General features: G+C 38.3%; 1 long non-coding RNA gene across 1 annotated transcript in view; it reads right to left on the reverse strand.

Annotated features, from left to right (window-relative positions):
* LOC105853357 overlaps nucleotides 1–21165 on the reverse strand; it is a 79589-nt gene extending 58424 nt beyond the window's left edge. The window contains exons 1-2 of the long non-coding RNA XR_001145193.1: nucleotides 21044–21165; nucleotides 15220–15247 (exon numbers count right to left, since the gene is read on the reverse strand). This is a non-coding gene — a long non-coding RNA (uncharacterized LOC105853357). The remainder of the gene's footprint in view (nucleotides 1–15219; nucleotides 15248–21043) is intronic.
* Nucleotides 21166–21256: the final 91 nt, after the last annotated feature.

Below are 21256 nucleotides of genomic sequence, written 5' to 3' on the forward strand. Positions count from 1 at the left end.
AAAAAAAAAAAAAAAAACAAAACAAAACATGATACCTATGATATATTATGAATAAAACAGTAGTAAGATGTCATCTCAGGAGTGAAATATGAATCATACCCCAGCACATACAATTCTGGTTCCTTTGATTAAACTTTCCACTCAGGAAACTTTTCTGTCTTCAATTTCTAAGAAAGAGACTATTTTTTCATTAAGCATTGATTTACAACATCTATTGTCATTCAGTAGAGAAAGTGACCACCATTTCCCAAGTATTATTTTTATCAAATAATCAGTTCATACTCTTCTCTTTGAGAAGCTCAGTTCCTTACTATTGTGAACTGCTGTTTTGTGAATTGGTAGACCATTTTTTTCCTATCAGCTATAGTAGTTTCATGAGACAAGGCTTGAATATAATAAACAGGATGACTTTTATCACAGTTTTATATGAATCTGTCTTGTTCTCTGAAAAACATGACAAAATTATTGAATTTATAGTTTAGTGTCCTTGTTTTTCCAGGGAACATGGGTGTGCATGAACTACACTTAATGAAGCAGGTCCCTGATCTTAATTAGCAATAATCGTGCCTCGGATAAACCTCATTGGCTACGATATTGCCAGTGTGCGAAGCTGGGTCCCTGACCTTATAACTACTTCTCAGGGATCATCATGGAAGATATAGTAATATAGTATAAGATCAATAATTTCAAATTTCAGGTTGAAAAGTCATAGAAAATTGATCTTTTTTAAAATAACATAATAGTTTATTTTTACATCATTTTGTACATTTTTTTTCATCTCAATTGTAATCCCCGTGGGTTTCCCATCACCGAGTCACCCATGTGCCATCACCATAGTCCAGTGTGATCATCATTTTTTAAAAAAGATTTATTTATGGGCCCTCCCTGGTGGCACAGCGGGTTAAAGCACAGCACTAAGAAGCTAAAGCCACTTCAGCATGAGTTTGATTCCCTCTGCCCTGGAGGTGACCACATGGTGTGGCAGACCTCTCCTGACCCGCCAGCTGCTCCCCTCAGCAGTGTACTTTGTCAATCTGCCTGTTCTGCTCCCCACTCTGTCTCTGGTGAAACCTCTCACCGCTCCTGAGCCTCTAGCCTGTACCCCAGTTCTAAAAAAAAAAAGATTTATTTATGCATACACAACTGGGGTACAGACCAGAGGTGCAGGGGCAGTGGGAGCCTTCACCAGAGACAGAGTGGGGAGCAGAACAGGCCGACTGACCAAGTACACTGCTGAGGGAAGCAGCGAGGTAGGCCAAGAGAGGTTTGCCGCGCCATGTGGTCACCTCCCTGGGTGGGGATTGAACTCATGTTGAAGTGGCTTTAGCTTCTTAGTGCTGTGCTTTAATCCTCTGTGCAACTAGGGAGAGCCTGACCATCATTTTTAATGACTGTACCAGCATCTCTTTAGGACCCTTTTATTGAGCCTTAATCTTGTTTCAGTCTTTTTCCTACTAAAAAAAAGTACTGCTATGAATATGCTCATACACTAATCTTTGCATACATCTTTATTTTCTTAAGATACTTTTACTGAGGTGGAATTGCTAATTCCACTTTATTATTGCTAATTACCATTTTATTATTATTACTAGTTCAGGATTGCCTTATCTCACTGGTCTTTACCCAAGCCACAGCCAACTGTCAGTATCTTTGATTTTAAGTGGAACCAATGATGGGCATGTCGATTTTAACTATTACATCATAAGCAACTGAAGAAGAAAATGTGAACTTTCACTATTTGGAATTACAACCTCCCATATAAAATACTTTTTGAGACTGGATTCCTCGGAATGAGATGTAAGCCTAGCCTGGGGCTGAAAGTGTTCCACACATTCCTATATCTGAGATTGGCATGAAAGGGTGCAGTGGAATATTGAGATACATATTAACCTACCTGCTGCATTTTATATTCTGTAGAAATCATTCTGGCAAAGAAAGCTTTTTTTTCCTTCAGATTTGCATGAGAAATTACTTTGTTTAAAATAGAACTTTAAAGTTTTATTATTTTTACTAGCCAACACCAAAGCTAGATGAAAATAGAAGGGCTCATGTATGATTTTATTTATTTTAGGATAAATTCATAAAATGTTATAAAGACTATAAGTCTTGCTATTTAAAAGCTTTTTAAGTCTTAGTTTTCTGGTGGGTTTCACCATGCAGGTATTGCAAGGCAAACAAGGCCTTAGAATACATGTTTGTTTGTTTTTTTTTCAGTAAGGAGTCCCTACTTTCCTTGTAACACCTCTCTGGGCTCATTGACGTTGTGCAATCCTGCAGGCCACACCCAGCTGCAGACTCTTATCTTCCATCTGCAGATGACTTTGCATACCACTGTCAAATGATCCTCTTTGTAGGATGAATGACCTCACTATTCATGTCCTTCAGCAGCTGGCTTCAAAGATGAAGAGTACAAGTAGTTGAAGGTATAGATAACAGATTGTTTGCTCAATTACTGGTATATGCAGAGATACTTTTGAAAACATAGTGACCAAGAACATACTGCCCTAATTTTTTTTTTAAATCAGGATTTCAAAATGTGACAATACTTGGTCTTATATTAAGCCATTGGGATGGATGGGTTGAGTGTGAAGGCAGATGACAGCAGTGCTTCACAGAGTACAGTTTTGTTTTTTTTTTTTTTTATAACAGTTCACAGAGTGCAGATTTTAAGGTGTTTTTACTATCAAAAGGATAAGAAAAGGGTTGGACCATTTGCTTGACAAATTTGCACCCTCCATATTTGTCTTCCCATCTAGCTGGTCAGTCTGAAAGCCCAATTTGAAACATTTGCGCCTCATCATTATCGTCTCTGAGTGGGTGTCTCACTGGCCACATGGGCACTTTTGGTAGTGCCACTCTTATTAAAATAACAACCTGCTTTCAAGCAACTGAAAGCCAAATAGATTTATTTATAGATCTTAGCAGTGTGAAATACTGAAATGAACTAAACTTACAGAGGCTGTAGTTTTTATTTCAGTCTTTGTCCACTGGAAAACAAGCAACTGCTTCAATGCTGAACGATTTCTTGGTTCTTGACTAGAAACAAGTAGCCTTTTCCCTGAAATTGGTAGACAAGTTCACGAAACTTTGCTTCATGAATAGATGTTTTAATGGCAGTAAGGATTTTCATAATAGAGATCATGTATCTTGAAATGGAATTTCACCTAAAGTGTTCCTGATCACACAACACAACTGTTTCAGAATGTTCTTTGAACAATGAAGTGACTTTTGATGCTGAGTCCTTTTCTCCTACTAATGTAGATAATTCTCTGATCAACTATACCCATGCATATGTTGTAAGTTTAGTGTTGGAAGAAAAAGCTTCACTGGCTTTCCAGAATGGGGAGGGCAGAAATCTTAAGTTTGGAAAGATCTCTGCCCCATAGATCTTACATCTGATGTATGATCCTAGGTTGTCTTTTCTTTCTTTCTGTCAGACTTTATGATCATCTGCAATATGCCTGTTACTATGCTTAGAATGGGGCACCAGAAACAGTCAAGGATCCTACCAGCTACTGACAATTAGTGGCCTGCTGCCTCTTCTGTCCATTCCAGAGACTGCTATCTTCATTTTCCTCTGCCCCCCAAAGCAATTTTTTAACTCTAGCTTCCTGTCTTTCAGCAGCTCCTACTTTGTTCCTGAGTTCTCCATTTCTTTTTCATGTTCTACTTCTTGAATCTGAGCATCTGTACTTGAACTTGTTTTCAATAACCTAGCTGATGTCCCATCTTCTTTTCATACAGACCCTCCCTTGGTTTTGCCAGTCCAGACCTCAGGGACCAGGCTTACAACTATCCCCAGTGCTGACAGACTCTTGGCTTGGAATACTGGATTTCTAAGCATGACCCACCATGAAGCCCCACTCCTATGCTTCACAAACCTGCTGGGTTAGTCTTTTCTCCTCAGTTTCTTACTTGGCAGTTGCCATTGCACCTCACACATACCAGAACTCACTGTGGCTGCAGCTGCAGGTTCCTGTTCCTTCCCTGGGCTTGCTGCCTTAGAACAAAGATGTGTCAAGGCCACCTCCTCCCCCGCCATCTATCTGTGAGTATTGCCTGGCCTGGCTGAATCCCACAGAGTGACACAGGTATAGTCATACTGTGGCATTTGCTGTTCTGTGTAGAACCATGGCACACACACACAAATAGCCAAAGCTTTAATGAGCAGAGAAATGTCAGGGTCACAGGCAAACAAATTCTCTCTAAGTGAGATTTTCAAAGCAAAAAAGATGAGCTATATAATCTCACTATTTCCCAATTTTACATTTTGAGATACAACTATGAAAGTGTCCTTGGGGAATATGCTATACCTTCCTTTTATGCCAAATGTCCTTATAATGTCATTATTCTACCAAGGTAATTTTATTTTATTTTATTTTTTTATTTTATAACAGTTTATTTTTACATCATTTTGTACATTCCCCCCCCCCCCATCTCAATTGTAATCCCTGCGGGTTTCCCATCACCAAGTCATCCATGTGCCATCAACATAATCCCATTCACTTCCCTCCCCACCCCCACCCCCCCCCGTTTTTGATCCCAGTCCCCACTCCACCCCCGCAAAATGTCTCTGGTATATGGCTGTTCATTATTCTTGTTATTTTCTCGCCTGGTCCATTATACTCCTGCTATGAGTGAAACCATCCTGTATTTTTTTTTCTCTTTCTGGCTTATCTCACTAAGCATGATCTTTTCCAGCTCCATCCAAGTTGCTGCAAAAGACATGTATTTCTCTTTTTTGGTTGCTGAGTAATATTCCCTTGTATATATGTACCATATCTTTTTAATGCAGCCATCTACTTTGGGCATTTGGGCTGCTTCCATGTTTTTCCAATTGTAAATAAAGCAGCAAAAAACATGGGGGTGCAGGTATCTTTTTCAATCAGTGTTTTTGTGTCTTTTGGGTAGATACCTAGGAGTGGGATTGCTGGGTTGTAGGGAAGCTCCATGTTTAGCAGTTTGAGGAGCCTCCAAACAATTTTCCATAGTGGTTGTACTAGTTTGCATTCCCACCAGCAGTGCAGGAGAGTTCTTTTTTCTCCACATCCTCACCAACATTTGTTGTTGCTAGTTGTTTGAAGATGTGCCATTCTCACTGGGGTGAGGTGGTATCTCATTGTGGTTTTAATTTGCATCTCCCTTATTATGAGTGATGTTGAACATTTTTTCATATGCTTGTTGGCTATCTGCATTTCCTCTTTGGAGAAGTGTCTTTTTAGCTCTTCTGCCCATTTTTTGATGGGATTGTTTATTTTTGTTGAGTTTTGTCAGTTCTTCATATATTTTTGTAATCAGTCCTTCATCACTACTTTTGTGTGAGAAAATGTTTTCCCAATTAGTGGGCTGTCTGTTTGTTTTTTGAAATGTCTCTTTTGCTGTACAGAAGCTCTTTAACTTGTCTATCAAGGTAATTTTTATGTGGTCTTCAAAGGATCAGGTAGGTAGCAGTATATTTTAGAAGAAAGAGTATTGGGCTGTGTTTATCGCAGTCCAATCTTTCTGGAACATACTAGCTATTTGCATGTAGGCACCAACCTCTGTGAAGCTGTTATCCCATCTGTGAAATGGAAAGAATATTTCTTTGCCTGCCTGAGAAAATGCTGCTGTGGGGGGGTGGAGCCAGGGACATTCTCTCTCTATATATATATATATGTATGTATGTGTGTATATACACACACATACATTCCTTTGACATTATTACCAAAGACATTTATTTTAGGTTATTTGTAAATCTTTCTGAAATTTGCTTTTGTGTTACAATTTTATTATAAACCATTTTGCAAAATAAGTTAAAAGGCAATATTATTTTCATTTTATGACTAGGAAAAGAAAATATGAGATTTTACTCAAGATATTATTTATCAGCTGTAGAATCAAGGGGATACCCTGTTTGTCCTGCTTCCCCATCTCTAACCAGCTCTACCACTCCGGACCTCCCATTGTCTTGTCTCCAGCTGAAGCAGAGCTGACATGAGCTCTTGGGTGCCAGACAGGAGGGTGCAGCGCTGAACACTAGAGAAGAGAAGAGGGTGAGCTCTTCAGAAAGTGGACAAAAGTTATCTAGATATCAACTACCAAAGGAAAAATAATCTGAGAGGGTAAATACGACAAAAAATGGTAGAAACTAGCAGATCAAGATCAAACCAGCTGCACACAGAGGCCAGGTCAGGCCCTGGGTGGAGTGTATTTGTTTTTTTTGGGGGGGGGGCGAGGGTGTGGGGTGGTGTCCATTTGTGCCCCTTTGGAGGAGGCCTATGTTTGGACTTTGAAGATGTGACCTCACTCATTTTAAAGGTCTTTCATTTATTTGGCTTTCACCCATGCACCAACACATATTTATTGAGTATTTACTAAAGATCATAACATTGTGCTAAATGCTAGAGGTATACTATTGTGAATTCACACCTCTGTGGTCACTTGTCCCAAAGCACAGTCTGGTGAGCACTACTGACATTTTGTTGTGGGTGCTGTTCTGGGCACAGTAGCATATTTAGCAGGATATCTGACTGCTACCCGTCAGATATTTGTGCCCCTCTTTGGCTGAGGGAACCAAAACTGTCTCTAGACCCTGCCAAAAGTGGGGTGGGGTGTGGTGGCAGGACAGGTGGCCTGTGATTGAAAGCAACTAGTCTAGCATTAATATTAAGAATTACTCTGTACTTACTAAGTGCCAGGCTTTGTTCAACATAGCGAGTCAAAAAGTAGATAATAGGAACTTCTAAATAGATTCCGCTATAGCAGCCTGTCGGTTTCACCAAGGCTCTCCATTTCCTGCATGACCCACCGGTGGCCATGGAATCCTGCAGTCAAGGACTCTGGTGTGCTTGTACCCTTCTGCCCACACATACTGAGTCATATGCTTACAAAAAGAAATTGTCTTTTTATTCCAGTTTCTTTGTGCCTATTGTACTCATTATAATCATGAATTTGATTAAAAGTACATAACTGATTAAATATGAGTGTGAAAAGGTGTTGCTAGAAAAATTAACCGGAATGCTTTCGAAAGATAAGATTAAAAAAAGCTTTTCTGTTCAATATAAAGAACAATTGTAATAAGAAAAAATTGTAAAAAATGTAAAAGATATCAATTCTTGCTATGCCCTCAAGAATTCTAAACTGGATTGTTGTCAATGCATTATGGATCTGGATTGGGTTACAAAAAAAATTGTGACGTACTGGTAATCAAAGAAAAGTTTCATGTTCTACATGAAGATGCATCAAATTAAATGCATATTTGTATGTTTTAAGTCAAAACAAAATGTTAAATGTATATATGGTACTGTATGATTCTCAATTTTTAGTTGATCATTTGCCTCAGGTCACCTTGTTTTAGATAAGAGGAATTCTCTTACATTACCCCCATTTTAGAGATGAAGAAATAAAAATTAGAGCAGGAGATGGTGAACCAGAAATACAGTCTGGGTATGTCTGATCACAGTTCAATTTTTTAAGCCTGATGTGTTATGTAAACATCTAGCGCCCAGAGGTTTTCTATTACAATAAAATGAGAGATATCTGTTTAGTCAAAGGCATTAAGGACAAAGTTACTAGGCTTGAGAATGTTGAGGATTGAGAGATGTTTGAAGTGTATAGAACCTATATGAATTTAATATTTAGAATGCACAAGGAATTCCTGGAACCAAAAAGAAAAAGCACTCCTAACATAATAGACAAAGTATACAACAGGTAATTGACAGTAGAAGACCTAAAGACTAGTGATTATTTTAAGGAGTTACAATAATAACACAATCAGAGAAAAGAAATTTAAAACAATGAGCCATACCACTCTTATGTCTGTTCAGTGAGAAGATATCAGCTGGAGAAGGTCACAAAGAAGTAGGTAGGAGATGCAAAGATATTGAAATTGGGGCCTACTAGTGAGGATGTAGATGAGAGCAGTCCCTCCAGAGAGCATCTGACCTTACTGCAACCCAATAATTTCTTTCTCAGATGCAATTCCCAAGAAGTCTTCATAAAGCTTTAGTAGGGAACATGTGCTAAGGGGTGAGATGCTTGTTGTAGCATAGCGGTTTAGTGTGGGTCTTCCAAGTAGCATACTAAGATATGAATTAAACCAATTAAACATACAAAAATTTTATAAGGGGGAATAGCTGTGAAAGAAAATGGGGAGGATTTGGATGACTGACATACCACTATGCAAGTGTGACCCAAAAGAAAGAGAGAGGGAGGGCAGATGTCCTAGGCTGCAGGTAAAAAGTCTAAGGAAGGCTCAAGTCCACCAGAAAGTCAAGTCAAAATTAGCTGAGAGAGAATTTCTTGTCTCTAGGAATGGGCCAGTCTTATGTCTTGTGGTCTCTGCTGCACTTAGTCACTGGCTGGGAATGGCTAGTGGGAAGTGTGACTTTGCATGAACCAGATATAGACTTCAGAGCATGGCAGTTAAAGAACTCCAAGTGGCTGGAGGTCTATAAGGAGCATGCTAAGCTCCTAAACTCACTTTTGGAAGCAGAAGGGAGACAAAGGTAACCTGTGTGTCAATCACAGGGAGAATAGACAGGTAATATGTAGTAGACACATATCAGTAAGCAATTAAAAATCCGCCTAGCTACAAAGCTAGGCCTTTAAAACAATGGGAAGCGTGAAAAAGAAGAAACAAAATGAGATAACCAATACCATTAGTCCAATTTAAGAAGCCTTGCATATATAATAATACTCAGTATGCAAGCACAGCTGACCCTTAATCAGGGGTTAGGGCACTGACTTCCCCATAACCCCCAGCCAATAATCTGCATAGAATTTAGAGTCTACCCCCTTTGTCTCTTGGTTGGTTGAATCTGTCAGTAAGGAAGCTGCTGACAGAAAAAAGAAAAAAAAAAACAAAACAACAATTTAAGAGCAACTGCAACTCCACAGTTCAAACCTCTATGAAGGGGCAGTTGTATACACATACAAACAAAAAGGTGCCGATCATGTACTTCCAAATGCTTTTTTGGGGATGGATATCAGAATAAAAAGATATAAATAAAGGAATATATTAAACAAAAAGGGCCTTGAATGGGATCAATGAGGATAAATGTCTTGAATGGAATACCAGCACTTCAACTTCCTGACCCTGTGGACCTAAGTAAGCAAATCAACATAGTGTTCACCACTTTCCCCCTAAAAAACCGGAACAGAGAAGTCTCTTTGGAATTCTTTAACAGCAACTATAAAACAGTATCTGATTCTGCCCCATCACTGATCCTGAAAATTCGGCCCCTGTATCCATGCATCCTAATGCAGCAAATGGTTGAGTGGCAAAACACTAGTCCAGGAAACTGCCTCTGGCCTTCTATCTACTTACTCCCTCTCTCAAATGCTTCTTTTGGATTAATTTTGAGGTTTTCCATTCCCACCTGGTGTCCTGGTTCCCTAGTTGTTCTTCTTTTTTTTTTTTTCTCACAATAGCTTTATTGAAACATAGCATACCACACAATTTACCCATTTAAAGTATGCAATTTAGTGGCTTTTACATATTCAGAGTTGTGCGAACATCACCACAGTCAATTTTAGAATATTTTCACTACTGTAAAAAAAAAAAAAAACCCCACCATACTCTGTAGTCAGCTGCTAAACTCCCAGTTTCTCCATGCGCCACTTAATGCCTCTGCCCACCCTCTTCGTGAGCAACCTACTTTCTGTATCAGAATGTTTGCCTATTCTGGAACATTTCCTGTAAGTGGAATCATACAATATGAGAACCTTTGGGACAGGTTTCTTTCTTCATGTAGCATAATGGTTTCAAATTTCATCTACAGCACCTCATTCTTTTTTCACTGCCAGGTAATATTCCATTGTATGGTTATACCACATTTTGTTTATCCTTTCTTCAGATGATAAATATTTATTTAGATTGTTTCCATTTTGTAGTGGTTATGAACAATACTGCATTTGTGTGCAAACTGCTGTTTGCATGTAGACTAACATTTCTCTTGGGTGTATACCTTCAAGTGATATTGCCAGGTCAAGTGGTAAGCCTATGATTAGACTTTTAAGGAACTGACTGTTTTCCAAGGCAGATGCACCATTCTGCATTTCACCAACACTGTAGGAGAAGTCTGGATTTTCTATATCTTTGTCAACATTTATCTCACCAGTCTTTTTGATTATAGTCCCCTAGTTCTTACAATTGGCTCCTGGCTCCTGGGGGAGGGGGGGGGGGCGATGGGACACTGACCTCAGGTGTTCTGCACTGCCTTTGACTTTAGGACTCTTCAAGGTTCCCTGTAAAAAACATCCTCTCTCATGCGGGAAGAACTAGCTTTTGGATTCCCTAACTGCAGAAAAGGAGTTTCAGATAGTGGCATTCTCAGGTTCCACCCCACCAAATATTCAGGAAAGTTGGATGAGATCAACATTACCTTAGCTCTTTACTTTCTTTTCTGCTCTACTTGCTGGAGTCAAAAGCTAAGGGGTCCAGGAGTCGTGACCTGGGTATAGCAGCCATTCTAGGATTCCAACTTAACAGTGACAAGGATACCTAGACCAATACCAGTTTAGAAGGCAGACTCTCATTTCCTTCAGTGTTTTCATTTTGTAAAAATACAGAGATAAGGCTGAGGAGTATCAGCATAAGGCATGGTAATAATAAATCTTTGTTTTTACTGACAGTGAATTATAATTGCTAATGTTAACTGTTTCTCTTATCAAAGAATTTGTTTTTATGCCTGGTTTATTTGGAAACAACTGTTGGCATTTGTACCATTTCTATGTGTTCTAGGCTGAAGACTCCTAGTTCAGTGTGAGACAGATTTCAAGATTATCACAGTTAAAGGAGGAATGCCACCAGCACAATGAGAAAAACTATCAGAAAAGTCACAGTATGTGCTTCTATTTAACTTTCTATTCTGAGGCTATAATGACTTAACTAGAATTTTCTGCCCTGGAAAATTATTTGGATTTCTCTGGCAAAGCAGATTTAGTGAGTGTACTTTCCTACAGAAAATGATTCTGTACACAGTAGAAGTCTCTACTTAACAACCATTTAATTTGAGAATCGATTAAATTCATTAACTAGGCCAATGTTTTCTCCCTTACAGTGGTCATTAGCTAAATTGCTAACTTTAGCTGTGAAACACATAACCATGTTTAATTGTGAGACAGATAACCTATATCTACTGTTATAGAATTTTTCATTTTAATGGGTATGACTAGAGAATACATTTTTAAGCTACTTAGTTGAAATTAGTTGCAAATTGAAAATACATAACTAATCAGCTTAACATACTCACCCCTAGGTAGCCTTATGTATAAACCTACGGCAGAATCTCAGTCTGGGCACTGCTAGCATTTTGTTTTTTTTTGTTGTTGTTGTTGTTGTTACTGGAGATTGTCCTCTGCAGTGTAAGATATTTAGCAATATCCTTGACCTCTACTTACTAGATGGCATTTCCAACTCTCCCCACTCCAGTTGTGACAATTGAAATGTCTCTACATATAGACAAATGTCCCTTTGAGGGGAGAGGACAAAATCACCCCTGCTTGAGAATGACTGTATTAAGGGACTCCAGTTGGAGATTGCTGTTCTAGGAAATATTAGCTTCACAGAACTCACCTGCTACCTAGAAGGAAAGTCTACCAGTTGCAGTGTGAGAACCAGTTTTCCTTCTCTTTTTAGTTTATGAAAGCAGAACTTTAATTTCATTTCCAAAGAGTGTGGGCAGCAGCAAGAGCAGCTTATGGGGCTTGTGTGCAATTATGGGTGAGTAGAGGCCCCAGAGACAACGTTGAAAGGAAAAGATGTTAATATGTCCCTGTGAGTCATGTAAGTGTGTCATACCACATGACTCTGTTGTATGACATAAGGGGGTTCAGTATCTGAGGCAGAGGAGAGGGAAAGGACTCCAGCAGGTCAGAACAGATGTATAGGAGGGCTACCTGACTGCACAGTGAAGTCAGAGGACTGAGTTCTATGGCTGGGCTTCCTGTACAAGTATCGCCTGGACAGGTCCAATTCAACCAAAGGTCAGGGATGGAAGTGATTTGTAGCTGAACAAATAAGTGATGTCTGCTACCTCTATATAATATTCATTCTAGGGATGTAGTAGACACGTTGTCCATCATCAACATGATTGTATACCTTGGGTTACATTTCTCCAGGGAAGTTGCTATAGTAGTAAAACTAGATCCTGATTCATTTCACAAATATTTACTGAGCACACCCACACTAGTGTGCAAGCAGCGTGCAAGGCTAAATGTATGCATGGAGTGTCTGTGCTGGACCTGGTTGCTGATCTCTTAGCTTACAACCCTTCAAGTACTATGTAACTCAGATCTTTCCCCCAAATGCATTATAATAAATTGATTTGCTGTAACTTTTTTCCAGTTTCACAAACTATTCCAAAAGTTGGTCCTGCAGTTTAGCCCACTTTTCCCCCCTACAGAGATCACTTGGTTTCATTCGTAATTGTCAAAATCTCACTTTTTTCTTTTCATTTTTTAATAGTTCTTGGGTTATTCAATATCTTGATTTGAAGAAAAGAACACAGGGTTTAAGTTCAAGGAAACCTGGACCCACAATTAATTCTGTGGGTTTCAAGCTGGTAAATTTAATATCTGTGAGACTTAGTTTCTTGTCTATACAATGGATACCATGACATCGTCTTCCACAGTTGATTGAGAGGAATATATGAAATAATATTCACTCAATAAGCACTCAATGAATTCTTAAAAAGTAGATTTGCATTGTATTTACACTTACTTTGTGCAAATTAAATGAAGAAATAACTATTTAAATGACATACTTATGGTATTCCTAAAATACTTCATAATGATAATTTTAAAAGAAATTGAACTTAAAAAAAAAACCCACCTCAGTAAATTGCCATTTTGTTGACATATAACCCCTCCAAAAGTCTAAGGGAGCCAATTTTGCTTTAGTATTGGGAATTTCTCAAGTTGAACACCAGATGAAGGAGTTGGCTTGTATTCACAAGACAAGGTACAGACAAGGCTCTACCAAAAAAAATATCATGACACAACACTGTATGCTGGCTCATATAGTGAGAAGCCAACCAGGAGTCTAGAAGATTCAGGTCTCTATCTCATGCTATACCCAGAGGATAATATTCATCGAGGAGAACAGAGAGCAAACACACTGGCATACCTTAAGTTGTTCCAGATAGTTTACCTGGCCATTAAGTCTGACACTGGCAACAGTGGCCTCAGCTTCCATCAGGAGTCCCTCATAAGCATTCTATTCTAAATCCAGTTTTCCATACTAGTTGCCCACAGTTTGTGCTAAAATGCTAAAATTCCTAAGTTGAGTTTTTCAAGACTCTAGTTGCTATTCTAGTACTGTACAAAACTAAACTATGAAGCAATTGTCAGTCCTTATTATGATTGTTTTGTTCAACCTGTTTTAGTCAACCCTAGAAAGTAAATTTTTTTATGATTAGAATTAATGAAAGAAGAAATCTCCACAGCTCACATATAGTTTAGAAAAAACACACTTAAGTAAGGGAAATATAATAAACTTTTAGGTCATATTTAATGGTCTTATTTGCCTGAGCAAGACTATTTCTGTGAAATGGCTGCACGGATATAATTCTATGCATTAAACGCCCCTATTCTATTTTTTTAAAGATGTATTTATTTATGCATACAGAACTGGGGTACAGGTCAGAGGTAGGGGGTGGTCAGAGGATTCACCAGAGACAGAGTAGGGAGCAGAACAGGAAGATCAACGAAGTACACTGCTGAGGGGAGCAGCGGGCAGGTCAGGAGAGGTCTGCTGGGGGATCAACTCCCACTGAAGTGACAACGGCTTGCTTGTAGTGCTGAGATCTAGCCCGCTGGGCCACCAGGGAGGGCTTAAAAGCCCCTATTTTATGTGGCCAGTTTAACCTCCTTACCTCTTAACAAATGCTGATTGAGTTGTGCTAACTGTGTCAGCAACTTATCTCAGTAGCCCTGTGTTCTTTCTTTATACTTGCATATCTTCCTAAAATAGCTGTTAATGCTTTTTGTTTCCCATTGACTGCATATTAATGAGTAAGTGCAGAAGCATTATATTTATCATAGTCTTGTGGCACCACAGATATTTTTGAGTATGTTATGATAAAAGAACCTCAAACAGAACATTATTTTTGAGATCGAATGTTCCACCCTCACAAAAAAATGACCATGTTGTAATAAAAATTATGGCATACTAAAATATTCACCGTTAAATACATGTTAGTTAACAATAAGCACAGTGTGAGGGATAGAGGATTTTGGTCCTTGTTGGGATTTTCTGACAGCAGAGACAGTATATTGTGGAGTGTAAGTAGTGAGAAGGAAAGTTATTTTCATTGAATGACTTGTTTCCTTTTCTCACTTGACCATTGCTCCTGAAGGACAGTTCTAGAATGAGTAAGACAAGAGTATTGGTAGGAAATGGTAAACACTGTTTACATTTAAGCAAGTCTTTTCAACTTGTCTTAATAATCATTCTATAGCATATTTCAAGAAGACACTCAAATATTCAGACACTTCTACATTCCTATGAATATTAGATGAAAATCACAAACCAAAATAATATAGTTTTACTTCCTTTAAAATAAAAATGATGGGTTAACTCTTTTAATTTTAATAGCAGATACCTTTTTATCATCAAATACATAGGAAAAGTTTAAAGACAAATGAAGTTACTGGACTATTCTAATTTTTTATTCAACCTTTCTGATTTTCAAAGCATATACCAAAATTTAACACTTACAGGGATAGGTTTACCAAAGGAATACTTTACCTTTTATGATGCCATGTAAATAGCATTAATTTCTGCATAGTATTGCATTGAATAATAATAACCTAAATAATGAGGGAAATTGAATACCCTTGTTTCAATAAGTTATTATTATAAAATAAATTAATCCTGCATCAGTTTACTCTTGAGCTGCCTGTTTTTAGTTTTTCTGATAGTACATAGTTTGTAATTTATTTATCAATGGTTTTTAATGTGCTTTATAATAAGATCAAACATGCTCATTAGAATTTAAAAATGAAATCAGACTTTCACTGAACGAAACTTAAGTCTGGCCTTGACAGCTGGGTTTGACAAACAGGAGTCTTTACCAGTTGGGTTATACAGCAGACATTTTCCACAAGTGGACTAAATCCACAGCTCTAAGGTTTTGACGAAAATAATATTCAGACTGTATGACAAGGAAAGCCATTTTACTTAAAAATATTTTGGCAAGAAAATATTGAAATAAAAAATATTTCCATTTTCCCTACCTTTTCTGAGTTTGGGTTAAACAGGTACCTGTAAGTGAAAAAAATACAATTAATAATTATTTGATAAATCTTGGCAAAGTCTTTTTTGGTATGTTTTAATCAAAAGTAATTATACTGGAGTATAAAGGCTGGCTAAAAAACCCTTTTGTAAGTCAGGTAGCCTTTACTCTTTGCTTTCAGTAAAAGTTAAGGAAGACAAAATTCAATGTCAGATCATTAAAAATAATGTTTGAGAGAAAATCACAACATAATGTATCTTTAAGGAGCCAGAGATCGTTTAATAACAAAAGCCTTCCATCCTTCCATTCCTATCTATTTATTGTATGAATATAGTTTATTAGAGTTTACTTCTATACAAATAAAAAATAAGAATAGAATTGATTTTAAATTCATTATCATTCTACTATTAAGTAAAACTCATGCACAGGTACATGAAATATATTTTTTAAGTTCCCATTCATCTTATAAAGAGATTGATTGCAATGTAATTTTGATTTTTTTTCGGTAAGTTTTTTTTTTTTTTTAAGATTTATTTATTTATGCATATAGAACTGGGGTACAGGCCAGAGGCTCAGGGGCGGTGAGAGGCTTCACCAGAGACAGAGTGGGGAGCAGAACAGGCAGATCGACGAAGTACACTGCTGAGGGGAGCAGCAGGCGGGTCAGGAGAGGTCTGCCGCGCCATGTGGTCTCCTCCGGGGCAGGCGGGAATCGAACTCATGTGGAAGTGGCTTTAGCTTCTTAGTGCTGTGCTTTAACCCGCTGCGCCACCAGGGAGGGCCTCGGTAAGTTTTAATGAAAATTTGTAATACATGTATATTGGTTTGACCACCTGTGAATTAATAATAATTTTATCAATAACTTAATCGAGGTGAAAATTATTAATTTTGAATGTCAGTTATAGAAATGTTTTTCAGATTTTTGCTTGAAGAACTGTGGTGTTGGGGGAGAAGGGGACTAAGAGGATTCACTAGAGACAGAACAGGAGCAGAACAGGTAGATTTAGTGCAATACACTGCTCAGGGGAACAACTGGTGAGTCAGGAGGGGTCTGCTGCACCACATGTGGTCAGCTCCCTGGCCATGGAGCCAGCTCAGGCCATACTGGTGATAGTGCTGAGACTTAATCCCTAGGCCACCAGGGAGGCCCCTATAGAAATATTTTTATTGCAGAGAAAGATAGCAGGGCATGAACAAAGACCTTCTATGCATAAAGCATATTACATTGGAATAAAATTCTTTGAAGGACATAGAATGGGGAAAATTCAAGGGGAAAAAGAATCAAGTAAAATCATTATAAAGGAGGAAATGTTCATACTTGTTTTGCTTTTTAAGGATGGACATAAACAAATTGCTATTATATTTAGATTGCATTGTGCATGTGCACATTTTTAAGTGTTAAACAGAAGACTTTATTTCTAATGTCTACTATTACAAATATGCTAGAAAATATATTATCTGCAACGATTTAATCTTAAAATGAAAAAATTAGGGCACATGGGAGGGGACAGAATTATTCAAAATTCTTTTGCATATATTTCTAAATTTAAAGTTACTAAGTTGGAAGATCTAGTAGGTTCACCTAATGAAGGTATATTAGCCTGATGCATCTATCTTACTTAAGGACTACGTTGATTTACAGGCCAGATGGTTGTTGAGCCTATGGGCCAGGTTTATGTTGTCCCTTTGTAAGGAACTGAGGATTCACTATCCTTTTATGTCTCTATGAACACTCTTTTCTTTTTGTTTTAGTTACTACACATCATCTCCCTTATGTTAACATTTTTTTTTTTTTTGCTTAGGCAAAGTGTATTACAATGAATTAGCTTTCTCAGAGAATAGTCACTTGCGACAAAAAAGACATTTTTTTCCTCACAGGAAAAGTGAGTATATTTAGAAAATGCAAGTAGTTTGATCTGATGGAGAACTAAACTGTTAGAATGCAGTCTAATCCAAGCCATGCTGAGAGAGGTACTATTAAGAGGATGTTTTACATAATAGACTGTAAGCTAGAAGTTCACTGTTAACATTATTTATTTGGTCTACACTAAGTTTAGATTTTAAAAAATTTTAAAACCAGGAAATTTCCCATAAAAATTTAGCTTCCCAACTGTTCCTAAAAAAATCAGAACATCTGGAAGCTCTCAGCCCACTCTCTCACAAGGCAAAAGCCAGTCTGTGGAGACCAAGCGGCTGCCCCAGGTAGGCCAGCTAACATCTACTTATAAGCTTCTGCCCCAGTTTTGTCTCCTCACTGGCCTGTTGCACCCAGTCATTGTGAGTCCTGAACAAGACATTTGAGATTGAAATGTTCATTTTTCGGTAGTCTATTATTTTCCCTTGGGTTAGATGGAATCTGTAGAAAGTTAAATATCTTATATTACTGTGGCCATATAACAATTGCTTTCAACAGTAAGTCATACATTCATGTGGTACCCTCAATTTTCAAGAATGGTCACTAAAACTGTTATACTACCTGCATTTGAGGATCCTGTTGAGAACATTTACCTCTACATTATTATATTACTATGTAGCTCAGGCAAAACATTTCTTTTAAAGTGTCCTGAAAAACATTGCTTCCATTGAAGTATTTGCATATTTCTCCTCAAGAGCAAAGAGATCCAAGCAACTGATAGTATTTAGTTTTATTTTAGTTTTTTAAATTTTATTTTGCTTTGGCTCTGGAGAAGACTAAGTCAAATTATGGTATAACTTTCATATGGTATATTTACAACTCAGTACTTTCATATTCTTTCCCTCCCCAACGGAAAAAGGTTTACTATAAAGATTTCAGATTCATACGGTGATACATGGTCAAAATTAAATATCCTTGTCTTGATAAGAGCTTGCTTTTTCTATTTTTTCCTATTTAACTTATCTCTTCTTTTTTAATTAATTAATTAGTTAATTTTATTATTTTTTTAAGATTTATTTATTCATACAGAACTGGGGTGCAGGCTGGAGATGCGGAGGGTGACAGGATTCACCAGAGACAGAGTGGGGAGCAGAGCAGGCAGATCAACGAAATACACTGTTGAGGGGACCAGGGAGGTCAGCCTCCCCATGTGGATCACCTTCTGGGCAGGCGGGGATCGAACTCATGCAGAAGTGGCTTTAGCTTCTCAGTGCTATGCTTTAACCTGCTGCACAACCAGGGAGGCCTTATCTCTTCTTTTTTTTCCCCCTGTGCCATTCCACTATCTTCCTACCTGCATAATTTGTTCTAAATTTTTCTCTGGTGATAATTTTCTAGTCTAATTGGTTGTATTAGTCTTCATTTTTTATATTTACATTTTCTTATTTTATTGTAAGCTATCTCAAAACACATTTATAATCCTTTCTTGATTTATTTCATTTCTAAAGATAATTGGAAGATTACTACGTTTTGATTCTCCTTAGGGTTTTAGCATGTTTTCAGTTTGATTTTCCTTTATCTTGTTCCCATTGACAGCATGTAAGTATTACTCAGTTACACTATAAGCTGGAGGGAAAAGGACTTTCATGATGATCCTGTTGTGCCCAGCATACAGTTTTAGGAATTAGTTTCTATATATTGTTCGTGTTGTGTAAGTGACTGAACAGTAAGAGTTAAAAGTTATTTTTAATTCCAACTCCCTGGAATAAGGGGACTTTACATATGTACCAACTCCTGGAAATTTTGTGATCAAAAGGAATAAAGTACCCTTGTATATAGTTGCAGACTTCACACACTGTAACATAGAAAGGATGTGTTATGTAAGACTAGGTGTTAAACTTTTTCTCTAGTGATTGGGAGAGGGGAAAGTAACATTGCTTTCTTAAACTGTGAATTACTTTAGCTACACTTGCCTTTCTATGATTAAAGAATCCTCTGGACACAGATGAAAAACCTATGTTCTATGACAGTGGGCATATAAACAGTTAAAATGACAAATGTCTGTACAAAATCTTTACCAATTAATAAAATCTGTAGACATGACTAAGTTGATGCAAGTACATTGGCACATATGTTTCTGATATGGCAAAATGGAACCTAAGGCTACATTTATAATTTGAATTAACAAAGTTTTGCTACAAAGAAAATGTTTTTCCTAGTTTTTAATATGAGGCAGGCTGTTGGAGGTACTTTTGTCACGACACAGATCCACCATTGGCCTGTGGTGGCTCAGATTGCGGTCAAGTAACTTAGGACACTGCTTAGTGGCTCTGTCACTGGGTGTGTTCCCTGCCACATTTTAAAAGTTATTCATTTTCATGGGGGACTTGGTGATGGGAAGCCCAAGGGGATTGCAACTGAGATGGAAAAATGCACAAAAATATGTAAAAATAAACTATTATAAAATTGAAAAAAGTTATTCATTTGTACCTACTTTCAAGTTACTTTTTACTTTGAAAACTCTAAATATCTCAGGGGGGACAGTACGTAAAATGTGTGCCAAGCCTCTTGTTTCAAAGTTCAGCTGATTTGAGTTATTTGACTGGACAAAACGTCAAAAGATATCTTTCACAGCAGGGAAAGTGTAATTTTCCATGTCTTTATGATGTTTTGATGTGGTTGAAGTGATTTCTCCCTAAAATTTCCACAACAAATAACTTTTACCACGGATAATTATAATTTTGAGATGACTTGGCAAGTAATCCTCTCAGTCCCATCCATAACCCAGTTTCCTGACTCATTTTTCATATGTGCCCTGGTAGGGGAGATTCAAAGGTGACCCCAGGATAAAACTCTGAACTGTCATGTGTGGACCAAAATTATGGAAAGTTTTAGCTTCTAAAAATTTTCTCAACTTTGTGATACGACTACAAATGCTTCTTTATCATTTGATATTATATGATTTAGCAGTGATTCAGCGAAGAGCTCTAATGTTTGAGGTCATTCTACTCTCCAAGTCTCTGTGAGGCGCTGTGATTTTCTGATTGTGCCTGGCCCTCACTTATCCATGGCCCTTACAGCCATCTTTCCTTTCCTACATCTTTAAACTTTCTTTTCCATGCATTGTTGTCGTTTCTATGCTTGGGATGCTGACTTGAATTTCTTGCAGGTGTTACCTCTGCTGGCTATCATCAAGTTGTTAGTGAATATTTTTATGTATTTTGTACAAAACTGTTCATTATGTCTAGGGACCTGCTAGGAGTTAGACTTATCTTCCCCCAATGAAAAGAAATAGCTACAAGGTATGGGTAGCAGCAAGTACATCTGTTAAACCTTGTCCCCATCTCTTTCGCTTGTCCATAGAACTAGTTTCCTTCTAAGACCCTTTTGAGTGGGACAGCAAAGCGGGAGATAGCGTTTTGAGACTCATTTCAGCGCCTTTGATGCTATTGCTCCCCTCTCATAGGTCTAAGTACCACTGTATACCCCAGGGTTATCTCCTGGACTATTTGGTGATTAACACCACCTAGAACTATTGTAATCCCCGCCCCTCCACCACCAAACGTATAATTTACATTTTGAGAGTTTCTTTCCATTTGCAAAAGTAAATTCATCATCAGTTCTTTGCCCTGTTGATCATTTGCCGTTGCTTCTGTACTGTCACTATCTTAGAGACTGGTCGAGCGAATGACTGTTCCCACAGTGAGCCCGAGCACGACGGTCTGCAAAACCCCATTCCCTTCCCTCTCCCTTCCCCCATACCTACAGGTCTTAGGGGAAACCGTAAAGTGCCTGCTTGATGTCCTCCCATTCTGAATTGACTGCCACCCGTCAGTTATTTCTCTCATTTCCCGGGGCTTCCTCTCGTCCATCAATCTACTCAGTCGATTAACTCTTCTCTAGCTATTTAGGGAAGTCTGTCGAGTTGTCCCTTCTGAGTCGCCTATCTATCCGCTTCCCCGTCCCCTACCTGACCGAGCGCTAGTCAGTGGGTCCTCAGACCCACAGGGCGGCTCTTGGGCCTCGATAGGCTGGACGAGGGTCTGTCCCGCGCCTGTTTCCATCGTTGTCCCGCTTCTCCAATTCGGCAGGAACTTTACCAACCGAGAGGGGAAGGGCGGGTGAGAGCGGGTGCGGGTCCCGCGGCTAGCCTGGTGGGTGGGGGGGCGCGACAGGGGGCGCG

Source organism: Condylura cristata, unplaced genomic scaffold, assembly GCF_000260355.1.
Source record: "Condylura cristata isolate star-nosed mole 26May11 unplaced genomic scaffold, ConCri1.0 scaffold00007, whole genome shotgun sequence".
Lineage (NCBI taxonomy): Eukaryota > Metazoa > Chordata > Mammalia > Eulipotyphla > Talpidae > Condylura > Condylura cristata.